Source organism: Atractosteus spatula, chromosome 8 (genome assembly GCF_055471065.1).
Source record: "Atractosteus spatula isolate fAtrSpa1 chromosome 8, fAtrSpa1.hap1, whole genome shotgun sequence".
Taxonomy (NCBI): domain Eukaryota; kingdom Metazoa; phylum Chordata; class Actinopteri; order Semionotiformes; family Lepisosteidae; genus Atractosteus; species Atractosteus spatula.
This window is the reverse complement of record NC_142713.1, coordinates 2,096,190-2,108,642: the sequence shown is the minus strand read 5'-3', so window position 1 is coordinate 2,108,642 and position 12,453 is coordinate 2,096,190.

The window sequence follows — 12,453 nt, the reverse complement described above, 5'->3', positions numbered from 1 at the left end:
TGTTATGCTGCGCTGCACGGTTGCATCACTCTGTATCTCGTGGATCTATCCTGCCCTGTAGATTTCTAGATCGTACTGCACACTATGTCCTTGTATCCATATAGCATAGCACTATATTGTACAACAGGCTACTGCCCTGAGCTGTATGGGATCGTACTGTACAACATTATCTTCATTTCTTCTGTACTTCTGGACTAGATCACGGTTATATCGCTGCGCTCTGTTTTGTATTATGAATGTGAACAGGGCTGTTACCTGAGTGACGTCCGCCTCAGTGTCCACCACTTGCACGGTGTGCACCAGGGGAACCTGGTACTGGGACTCCCACTCCCCCTCCAGGCCTCCTGCGGAGCCAGACGGGACTTCCGGGCCTCCTCCTGCGACCGGCGTCAGTGGGGCACTAAACACCCCACCTGAGTCATTCTGACAACCTGGACTGCTCACTCTACCTGTCTCTCTCCCTTTGCCTGGACCCGTCTGTCCTTTACCCTCTTCAGAGGATTCACCTGAGTGTCCAGACCACTGTCCTTTACCCCCTAGAGAGACTTCACCTGAGTGTCCAGACCACTGTCCTTTACCCCCTAGAGAGTTTTCCCTTGGGTGTCCAGACCACTGTCCTTTACCTCCTAGAGAGTTTTCCCCTGAGTGTCCTGACCACTGTCCTTTACCCCCTAGAGAGACTTCACCTGAGTGTCCAGACCACTGTCCTTTACCCCCTAGAGAGTTTTCCCCTGAGTGTCCAGCCCCTAGTCCTTTACCTCCTAGAGAGACTTCACCTGAGTGTCCAGACCAGTGTCCTTTACCTCCTAGAGAGACTTCACCTGAGTGTCCAGACCACTGTCCTTTACCCCCTAGAGAGACTTCACCTGAGTGTCCAGCCCCTAGTCCTTTACCTCCTAGAGAGACTTCACCTGAGTGTCCAGACCACTGTCCTTTACCTCCTACAGTCAGTCCAGCCCCTAGTCCTTTACCCCCTAGAGAGACTTCACCTGAGTGTCCAGCCCCTAGTCCTTTACCTCCTACAGTCAGTCCAGCCCCTAGTCCTTTACCCCCTAGAGAGACTTCACCTGAGTGTCCAGCCCCTAGTCCTTTACCCCCTACAGTCAGTCCAGCCCCTAGTCCTTTACCCCCTAGAGAGACTTCACCTGAGTGTCCAGACCACTGTCCTTTACCCCCTACAGTCAGTCCAGCCCCTAGTTCTTTACCCCCTAGAGAGACTTCACCTGAGTGTCCAGCCCCTAGTCCTTTACCCCCTACAGTCAGTCCAGCCCCTAGTCCTTTACCCCCTAGAGAGACTTCACCTGAGTGTCCAGCCCCTAGTCCTTTACCTCCTACAGTCAGTCCAGCCCCTAGTCCTTTACCCCCTAGAGAGACTTCACCTGAGTGTCCAGACCACTGTCCTTTACCTCCTACAGTCAGTCCAGCCCCTAGTCCTTTACCCCCTAGAGAGACTTCACCTGAGTGTCCAGCCCCTAGTCCTTTACCTCCTAGAGAGACTTCACCTGAGTGTCCAGACCACTGTCCTTTACCTCCTACAGTCAGTCCAGCCCCTAGTCCTTTACCCCCTAGAGAGACTTCACCTGAGTGTCCAGCCCCTAGTCCTTTACCCCCTACAGTCAGTCCAGCCCCTAGTCCTTTACCCCCTAGAGAGACTTCACCTGAGTGTCCAGACCACTGTCCTTTACCCCCTACAGTCAGTCCAGCCCCTAGTCCTTTACCCCCTACAGTCAGTCCAGCCCCTAGTCCTTTACCCCCTAGAGAGACTTCACCTGAGTGTCCAGCCCCTAGTCCTTTACCCCCTACAGTCAGTCCAGCCCCTAGTCCTTTACCTCCTAGAGAGACTTCACCTGAGTGTCCAGACCACTGTCCTTTACCTCCTACAGTCAGTCCAGCCCCTAGTCCTTTACCTCCTACAGTCAGTCCAGCCCCTAGTCCTTTACCTCCTAGAGAAACTTCACCTGAGTGTCCAGCCCCTAGTCCTTTACCTCCTACAGTCAGTCCAGCCCCTAGTCCTTTACCCCCTAGAGAGACTTCACCTGAGTGTCCAGACCACTGTCCTTTACCTCCTACAGTCAGTCCAGCCCCTAGTCCTTTACCTCCTACAGTCAGTCCAGCCCCTAGTCCTTTACCTCCTAGAGAAACTTCACCTGAGTGTCCAGCCCCTAGTCCTTTACCTCCTACAGTCAGTCCAGCCCCTAGTCCTTTACCCCCTAGAGAGACTTCACCTGAGTGTCCAGCCCCTAGTCCTTTACCCCCTACAGTCAGTCCAGCCCCTAGTCCTTTACCTCCTAGAGAGACTTCACCTGAGTGTCCAGACCACTGTCCTTTACCTCCTACAGTCAGTCCAGCCCCTAGTCCTTTACCTCCTACAGTCAGTCCAGCCCCTAGTCCTTTACCTCCTAGAGAAACTTCACCTGAGTGTCCAGCCCCTAGTCCTTTACCTCCTACAGTCAGTCCAGCCCCTAGTCCTTTACCCCCTAGAGAGACTTCACCTGAGTGTCCAGACCACTGTCCTTTACCTCCTACAGTCAGTCCAGCCCCTAGTCCTTTACCTCCTAGAGAGACTTCACCTGAGTGTCCAGACCACTGTCCTTTACCTCCTACAGTCAGTCCAGCCCCTAGTCCTTTACCCCCTAGAGAAACTTCACCTGAGTGTCCAGCCCCTAGTCCTTTACCTCCTACAGTCAGTCCAGCCCCTAGTCCTTTACCCCCTAGAGAGACTTCACCTGAGTGTCCAGCCCCTAGTCCTTTACCCCCTAGAGAAACTTCACCTGAGTGTCCAGCCCCTAGTCCTTTACCTCCTACAGTCAGTCCAGCCCCTAGTCCTTTACCCCCTAGAGAGACTTCACCTGAGTGTCCAGACCACTGTCCTTTACCCCCTACAGTCAGTCCAGCCCCTAGTCCTTTACCCCCTACAGTCAGTCCAGCCCCTAGTCCTTTACCTCCTAGAGAGACTTCACCTGAGTGTCCAGACCAGTGTCCTTTACCTCCTACAGTCAGTCCAGCCCCTAGTCCTTTACCCCCTAGAGAGACTTCACCTGAGTGTCCAGCCCCTAGTCCTTTACCCCCTAGAGAGACTTCACCTGAGTGTCCAGCCCCTAGTCCTTTACCCCCTACAGTCAGTCCAGCCCCTAGTCCTTTACCTCCTAGAGAGACTTCACCTGAGTGTCCAGACCAGTGTCCTTTACCTCCTAGAGAGTTTTCCTCTGAGTGTCCAGACCACTGTCCTTTACCCCCTAGAGAGACTTCACCTGAGTGTCCAGACCAGTGTCCTTTACCTCCTAGAGAGTTTTCCCCTGAGTGTCCAGACCACTGTCCTTTACCCCCTAGAGAGACTTTACCTGAGTGTCCAGACCAGTGTCCTTTACCTCCTAGAGAGTTTTCACCTGAGTGTCCTGACCACTGTCCTTTACCCCCTAGAGAGACTTCACCTGAGTGTCCAGACCACTGTCCTTTACCTCCTAGAGAGTTTTCCCCTGAGTGTCCTGACCACTGTTCTTTACCCCCTAGAGAGACTTCACCTGAGTGTCCAGACCACTGTCCTTTACCTCCTAGAGAGTTTTCCCCTGAGTGTCCAGACCACTGTCCTTTACCCCCTAGAGAGACTTCACCTGAGTGTCCAGACCAGTGTCCTTTACCTCCTAGAGAGTTTTCACCTGAGTGTCCTGACCACTGTCCTTTACCCCCTAGAGAGACTTCACCTGAGTGTCCAGACCAGTGTCCTTTACCTCCTAGAGAGTTTTCACCTGAGTGTCCTGACCAGTGTCCTTTACCCCCTAGAGAGACTTCACCTGTCTTTCCAGCCCCTAAGCCAGCATTCAGCACAGATTGTTCTTTGTTGTCTTCCAAGGCTCTTTTACTGATCAGTCCAGGACGCTGTCCTAGAAAGTAAAGGCAGATAAACAGATTTAAGCCACCTTGATTCGTCCACACGCGAGAAGGGGTAAACAGAACGAGCGGAGCCTCGATGGAGCAAATGTCAAAAGGGTGGGAACAGAAAAGGAAAGAGCACCAGTGGCACTGTTCTGTTTTGTTATCCAGTCCGTAGTCTGGTGTGGAGTGGGACTGGTTTTCCCCGGGCGGCCCAGCTGGGGAGGCTAGGCCAGCAGGCGTCTCTGAATTGGCTGCGTTTGAGTTCCTGCCACGCGCTCTGCAGACGGGCTCCGTGTGGCCGCGACCCTCGCCAGGGACAAGTGTGTTTCTGCCCACGGGTGGGTGACTGGCTCACAGCAGGCATGCGCTAGACACAGTGGCAATCCGATAACAGGATGCGACTGGGGGGGGGGGCATTCTCAAGAACCCGATGACAGAGGAACTGCTCAAGTTTCGGTTGCTGTCCGACAACAGAAACGGGCAGCAGCAGCAGAGCTTACGAGCCCCAGCGGGTCTCACTGAATTCTGATGTTGTTAGGTTGTCAGGTGATCGTGTTACACTGTGTGTTAGATGCGTAGCGTTATAAGTTTAACACTGTTTTCAAGGATGACGCGCGAGATACATTTAGAGAGGGAATTGCATGAAACTCAAAAAAGTCCTTTCCCCGTCTCTCTGTGCTCCCTTTCCTCCGTCACCTGCCCCTCTCCCCCACCCTTTTCCTGCCCCCCCCCCCCCCCCCCACTCGCACGCATCCAAGAACTGGAATGTGAAAGGGTAATGCAGAGCTCTCTGAGATAGGCAAATTAGGCATTTGCTGGAGCATTTGAATACAGATTTCAAAAGGTGTGGAAAGACGTAGGATCAGAGCCAACCTCTCCGGGGGCGCAGTCTCACCCAGGCAAATGCTTGCTATGCAAACGACGTGTTTGAAGGCACTTGGCACTTCATCTGTGCCCTTAATCCTCACGGGCTTCATTTATACCTCTTTAATTTGGAAAACAACTCTCTGTCTTTATGTTTTCTTGCACATCTCTGTTCCATCTTACGCTTTTAGATATGTAATCTTTATCAAAGTGAACCTCCCAATAGAAACTATTGGCTTTGGGTGCAAGTCATTTCAGTGTGCTATTACCATTACCAATGTGACATTATTTACAGTCCGATATCGCCGTTAAGACTGTGATCTCGCCACAAACACTGAGATCACACTGTTAACAGTGCGATATCGCCATTAAGGCTGTGAACTCGCCACGAGCACTGAGATCACACTGTTAACAGTGCAATATCGCCATTAAGACTGTGAACTTACCACAAACACTGAGATCACACTGTTAACAGTGCGACATCACCGTTAAGACTGTGAGCTCACCACGAATACTGAGATCACAGTTAACAGTGCGATATCACCATTAAGACTGTGAACTCGCCACGAGCAGAGATCACACTGTTAACAGTGCGATATCGCCATTAAGACTGTGAACTCGCCACGAGCACTGAGATCACAATGTTAACAGTGCGATATCGCCATTAAGACTGTGAACTCGCCACGAACACTGAGATCACACTGTTAACAGTGCGACATCACCGTTAAGACTGTGAACTCGCCACGAACACTGAGATCACACCGTTAACAGTGCGATACGCCATTAAGACTGAGCTCACCACGAACACTGAGATCACACCATTAACAGTGCGATATCGCCATTAAGACTGTGAACTCGCCATGAACACTGAGATCACAATGTTAACAGTGTGATATCGCCATTAAGACTGTGAGCTCGCCACGAACACTGAGATCACACTGTTAACAGTCCGATATCGCCATTAAGACAGCTCACCACGAACACTGAGATCACACCGTTAGTGCAATATCGCCATTAAGACTGTGAACTCGCCACGAACACTGGTATCACACCGTTAACAGTGCGATATCACCATTAAGACAGTGATCTCACCACGAACACTGAGATCACAGTTAACAGTGAGATTTTGCCATCAAGACTTGTGATCTCACTGTGACCACTGAGGTTCCACTATTAACAATTATCTGAGATATTGTCAGTAACACTGTGATTTTACCACAAACACTAAGAATGCACTATTAACACCAAGATACCACCATTAACACTGTGACCTCTCCACAAACACTAAGATCGCACTATTTACAGATATTGCCATTAAAACTGTGATTTTACCATGAACACTGACATTGCACTACTAACAGTGAGATATCAGCATTAACACTGTGATCTCATCATGAACACCAAGATGACACATTAACAGTGAGATGATACCATGAGATATTACCTGCTTTTTACCATGAACACTGACATTGCACTACTAACAGTGAGATATCAGCATTAACACTGTGATCTCATCATGAACACCAAGATGACACATTAACAGTGAGATGATACCATGAGATATTACCTGCTTTTTACCATGAACACTGATATTGCACTATGCACAGTGAGATATCAGCATTAACACTGTGATCTCATCATGAACACCAAGATGACACATTAACAGTGAGATGATACCATGAGATATTACCTGCTTTTTACCATGAACACTGACATTGCACTACTAACAGTGAGATATCAGCATTAACACTGTGATCTCATCATGAACACCAAGATGACACATTAACAGTGAGATATCAGCATTAACACTGTGATCTCATCATGAACACCAAGATGACACATTAACAGTGAGATGATACCATGAGATATTACCTGCTTTTTACCATGAACACTGATATTGCACTATGCACAGTGATCTCACCATCTCACCATGTTAACCCTGCGATCTCACCTTTAATACTCACTGTTATCTCACTGTGCTTTTACCATGATCTTACTGTGCTTTACAACATTATATTGTGTTTTGTTCATGGATCTCAACGGGCTTTACTATCCTTTTACCATGACCTTACCTAGATTTCCTGCACTTTTTTAAAGTTTTTAGCCACGATTTTGCTTGTTTTGCTATCCTATATTACACACTTTAAACAGCTAAAAGAATCCATAGTGAAAGATATTTTTATCGTCTTGGGTGTCTTAAGTCAGTGTTTGAGTCCCCCTGTTTGCAAAGGAAGTGGATTTTCAATTCATTTTCCCATCCAGCACATGCCCCTGGTGAAGCAGGCTCTCTGCATGTCCCAGGAACCAGCCTGGAAGTCTACGCTAGAGGGGAAGGTCACACATTTGTGTACTAAAGACGAGAACCCACTTGAATCTCTGCTCTGCGGTTTAATCCAGGTCTTAGCAGAGAGTTTGAAAAAAGCTAAAACAATTAGAATCCGTCATAAGTTGATTGTTATTTGAGGTCAGGGCTGAAATTTTGCTCGGACACAACACAAATAACAATGGATAATAATAATAAATGATGATTTTATGGCCTATAGCGCCTTTCACGGCACGTCTTGAAGACTCGGTTAACCCAGGATGACATTCTGCCTGGCTGTCACATCAGGATTGCACAGTCCCGTAAAGAAACAAGAGGAGCTCGTCTGTGACTCGAAAACCGGGACCCCCCCCCACCCCCACCCCCGTCCGGACAGCAGAGGAGAGGAAGAGGCTGCTGGGAAGGCGGCGTTTGGGTGCGCTTGGAGCTGGAAATGATCGTCAGGAAGTCTTACCTTTCATAACCAGTGCAGTGGGAGTTCTCGCCGCGTCCATTAGGACAAACAGAAGGAGGAAGAAACGAGGGCACCCCATCTCTCCCCTCTGGCCCGAGCCCGACAGAGAGGGTATCGGCGCTGATCGGTTCCGCCTGCCGGTCGAGGAGTCTTCTGATGGCTCTGCTGCTCTGGGTCCGCGTCGGTCGATGGGCTCTGTCTCGCTCTGTCTCTCCTCTCAGGGGCAGTGGGCACCCCAGCCTGTCCCCCTGCTGCTTTTGAGGAGGCGTGAAGGAGGGAGGGAGTTGGAGGAGGAGGGTGTGGCGTCGGGTGGGGGGGGGGGGGTTGCTAGGTGTGTGCGGTACACAGAAACAGAAATCGAGAAGCCTGCCCGGAGGAGAAGGCGAATGGAAAAAACAGAGACGGAGAAGGGCGAACGGAAGAGAGGCGGGAAAGTAAGCAAGGAGGGACAGCAGTATCGTCGTCCTGAATCGCGCGAGTTCGGTCACTGGCACACGTTTAGAGTGGCTGCTGCTTGGAGTAGGCACCTCTGAAATAAGATTATTTGGCCACAAACTCGGGGAAACGGGGTCTCGGTCTGGTCAAATGCTCACTTGAAATTGTATCAGTCTGTCACTGTAGCCACATGGTCACCCTACAGTGGGTCAGTGTGGTAATACCGGCACCCCAAATTGAGTCGGTGCGGCTGTATTGTCAACTTGCAGTGTGCTAAGCTGTCCCAGTGTAGCCACAGTCACCTTGCAGTGTGTCAGCGCAGCCGTATAGTCACCCCAGAGTCTGTGTCACCCTTGGCCATTCTGCAGTGTGTCAGTGTAGCCATATGGTCATCCTGCAGTGTGTCAGCGCAGCCGTATGGTCACCCCAGAGTCTGTGTCACCCTTGGCCAATCTGCAGTGTGTCAGCGTAGCCGTATGGTCATCCTGCAGTGTGTCAGCGTGGCCGTATGGTCACCCCAGAGTCTGTGTCGCCCTTGGACAATCTGCAGTGTGTCAGCGTAGCCATATGGTCATCCTGCAGTGTGTCAGCGTGGCCGTATGGTCACCCCAGAGTCTGTGTCACCCTTGGCCAATCTGCAGTGTGTCAGCGTAGCCGTATGGTCACCCCAGAGTCTGTGTCACCCATGGCCAATCTGCAGTGTGTCAGCGTAGCCGTATGGTCATCCTGCAGTGTGTCAGCGTGGCCGTATGGTCACCCCAGAGTCTGTGTCACCCTTGGCCAATCTGCAGTGTGTCAGCATAGCCATATGGTCACCCCAGAGTCTGTGTCGCCCATGGCCATTCTGCAGTGTGTCAGCATAGCCATATGGTCATCCTGCAGTGTGTCAGCGTGGCTGTATGGTCACCCCAGAGTCTGTGTCACCCTTGGCCAATCTGCAGTGTGTCAGCGTAGCCGTATGGTCACCCCAGAGTCTGTGTCACCCTTGGCCAATCTGCAGTGTGTCAGCGTGGCCGTATGGTCACCCCAGAGTCTGTGTCGCCCATGGCCATTCTGCAGTGTGTCAGCGTAGCCATATGGTCATTCTGCAGTGTGTCAGCGTAACTGGAGTTTCTAAGACCCACCTTTATCCTAACAGGTGCGAGATATGTAATGTTTCTAGGGGATACAGTACGTAGGGAGCACAATTCTTCTGATAGCAGTGAAACACTGTTTCACAAGCAATGTGCTACACATTGCTGCTATGGACCCGTGTCCTGAAGATGTTTTATTTTTTCCCCTCATACCAGGGGAGACACCCGTCAGATTGATTATAAAAAGCAGTTTGTAAGACGTTTTGTGGGTCTTGCTCTTCCGAAAGCAGTAAAAACTTCAGAAATTTCAACAGCTCACACGAACAGAAAAATATACATTTGCTACTTGAGACAGTTTTGCACTTTTCAGATATTTTAGGTTTTGAATATAATCAAATTTTTTTCTGTGCCTGTTAACAGCTCAGGTGAATAGATCTAGTGTTATGTACAGTAACAGCTCTCTGTGTTACTAAAGAAATTGAGAAAGCACTCAATCTATTCACGTGTATGGCGTAGAGTTAAAATTGTAAGGATTATCTACGTGTGCCACCAGTAGTACAATTCCAGCCCCAGTAGCATGTCATTGCAGGAGGGTTTGGTCCTGAGGAGATGGTGTGCGCTCCCAATCAGAGGGGACAGATGGGAGACATACGGAGAGAATGACTCTGGTGAAGAGTCACTGAGAGAAGTACAGAAACTTCTTATTCTGTATGTTGCGTCTACCTGTGCACGTGTCACTGTGCACAGCTGTATGTCTGTCTCTCGTTGTGCATCTCCTTCTATCTCAGTGTCTCAGTGTCTCAGGGTGCATGTCCTTGTGTCTCAGTATCTCAGTGTGCGTGACCTTGTGTCTCAGTGTCTCAGGGTGCGTGTCCTTGTGTCTCAGTATCTCAGGGTGCGTGTCCTTGTGTCTCAGTGTGCGTGTCCTTGTATCTCAGGGTGCGTGTCCTTGTGTCTCAGTGTCTCAGGGTGCGTGTCCTTGTGTCTCAGGGTGCGTGTCCTTGTGTCTCTGTGTCTCAGGGTGCGTGTCCTTGTGTCTCAGTGTCTCAGTGTGCATGTCCTTGTGTCTCAGGGTGCGTGTCCTTGTGGCTCAGGGTGCGTGTCCTTGTGTCTCAGTGTCTCAGTGTGCGTGTCCTTGTGTCTCAGTGTCTGAGGGTGTCTGTCCTTGTGTCTCAGTGTCTCAGTGTGGGTGTCCTTGTGTCTCAGGGTGCGTGTCCTTGTGTCTCAGTATCTCAGTGTGCGTGTCCCTGTGTCTCAGTATCTCAGGGTGCGTGTCCTTGTGTCTCAGTGTCTCAGGGTGCGTGTCCTTGTGTCTCAGGGTGCATGTCCTTGTGTCTCAGTGTCTCAGGGTGCGTGTCCTTGTGTCTCAGGGTGCGTGTCCTTGTGTCTCTGTGTCTCAGGGTGCGTGTCCTTGTGTCTCAGTGTCTCAGGGTGCATGTCCTTGTGTCTCAGTATCTCAGGGTGCGTGTCCTTGTGTCTCTGTGTCTCAGGGTGCGTGTCCTTGTGTCTCAGTGTGCGTGTCCTTGTATCTCAGGGTGCGTGTCCTTGTGTCTCAGTGTCTCAGTGTGCGTGACCTTGTGTCTCAGTGTCTCAGGGTGCGTGTCCTTGTGTCTCAGTATCTCAGGGTGCTTGTCCTTGTGTCTCAGGGTGCGTGTCCTTGTGTCTCAGTGTCTCAGGGTGCGTGTCTCAGTATCTCAGGGTGCGTGTCCTTGTGTCTCAGTGTCTGAGGGTGTCTGTCCTTGTGTCTCAGTATCTCAGGGTGCGTGTCCTTGTGTCTCAGTGTCTGAGGGTGTCTGTCCTTGTGTCTCAGTATCTCAGGGTGCGTGTCCTTGTGTCTCAGGGTGCGTGTCCTTGTGTCTCAGTATCTCAGGGTGCGTGTCTCAGTATCTCAGGGTGCGTGTCCTTGTGTCTCAGTGTCTCAGTGTGCGTGTCCTTGTGTCTCAGGGTGCGTGTCCTTGTGTCTCAGTATCTCAGTGTGCGTGACCTTGTGTCTCAGTGTCTCAGGGTGCGTGTCCTTGTGTCTCAGTATCTCAGGGTGCGTGTCCTTGTGTCTCTGTGTCTCAGGGTGCGTGTCTTTGTGTCTCAGTATCTCAGGGTGCGTGTCCTTGTGTCTCAGTGTCTCAGGGTGTGTGTCCTTGTGTCTCTGTGTCTCAGGTTGCGTGTCCTTGTGTCTCAGTGTCTCAGGGTGCATGTCCTTGTGTCTCAGGGTGCGTGTCCTTGTGTCTCTGTGTCTCAGGGTGCGTGTCCTTGTGTCTCAGTATCTCAGGGTGCGTGTCCTTGTGTCTCAGGGTGCGTGTCCTTGTGTCTCAGTGTCTCAGGGTGCGTGTCCTTGTGTCTCAGGGTGCGTGTCCTTGTGTCTCAGTATCTCAGGGTGCGTGACCTTGTGTCTCAGTGTCTCAGGGTGCGTGTCCTTGTGTCTCAGTATCTCAGGGTGCGTGACCTTGTGTCTCAGTGTCTCAGGGTGTGTGTCCTTGTGTCTCAGGGTGCGTGTCCTTGTGTCTCTGTCTCTCAGGGTGCGTGTCTGTGTGCGAGTCTGCGTCTCAGTGATCATGTCTGTGTGTGACTCTCAGTATGTGTGTCTGTGTGTTTCGGGGAGCAATTTGCCTGTCAGTGTTTCATCTCAAGCAGCCCCTGGGAAGCTTAGTCAGCTGCTCTTTACACATTCAGACTGAGGGGAGGCAACACCCAAATTTGACTAAATGCGCTTTACATTCCCTGGCACAGAGCGATGGGTATAGGATGGAACGGGGGGGGGGGGGGGTAAAGAGATACAGAGAAATATAATAATAATAATAATAATAATAATAAACTTTATTTTATATAGCGCCTTTAAAGGTGGCTTTTCAAAGCAGGATGACAACAACAATAAATAAGAAGAATACACAAGATAGGACACAATTAAAATTACAACAATACAACAATAACAATAGAGGAGACCGTGGAAGGTGGTATTAAGAAGAGCAGAGGTGTGAGGAAGGGAACCAGTTCAGTAAAGGCTTTTCTGAAGAAGGTTTTGAGTCTGGATTTGAAGGAGTTTAGAGAAGGTGACTCTCTGATATCCTTGGGCAAAGAGTTCCAGAGCTTGGGGGCGCAGCAGGAGAAGGCCCTGTCGCCCATAGAGTGTAGAAATGGAGATGGGGAGGTAGAGGAGTATGGACCAAAACTGAGACAGGGTACTGCAGTGTGTGTGTATGAACCCCTCTCTCTCTCTCTCAGTGCAGTGTTAATGTACTGGAGTGTCCAGTCAGTGTGTCTGTATTAACCCCTCTTTCTCTCAGCGCAGTGTTAATGTACTGGAGTGTCCAGTCAGTGTGTCTGTATGAACCCCTCTCTCTCTCTCAGTGCAGTGTTAATGTACTGGAGTGTTCAGTCAGTGTGTCTGTATGAACCCCTCTCTCTCTCTCTCTCTCTCTCAGTGCAGTGTTAATGTA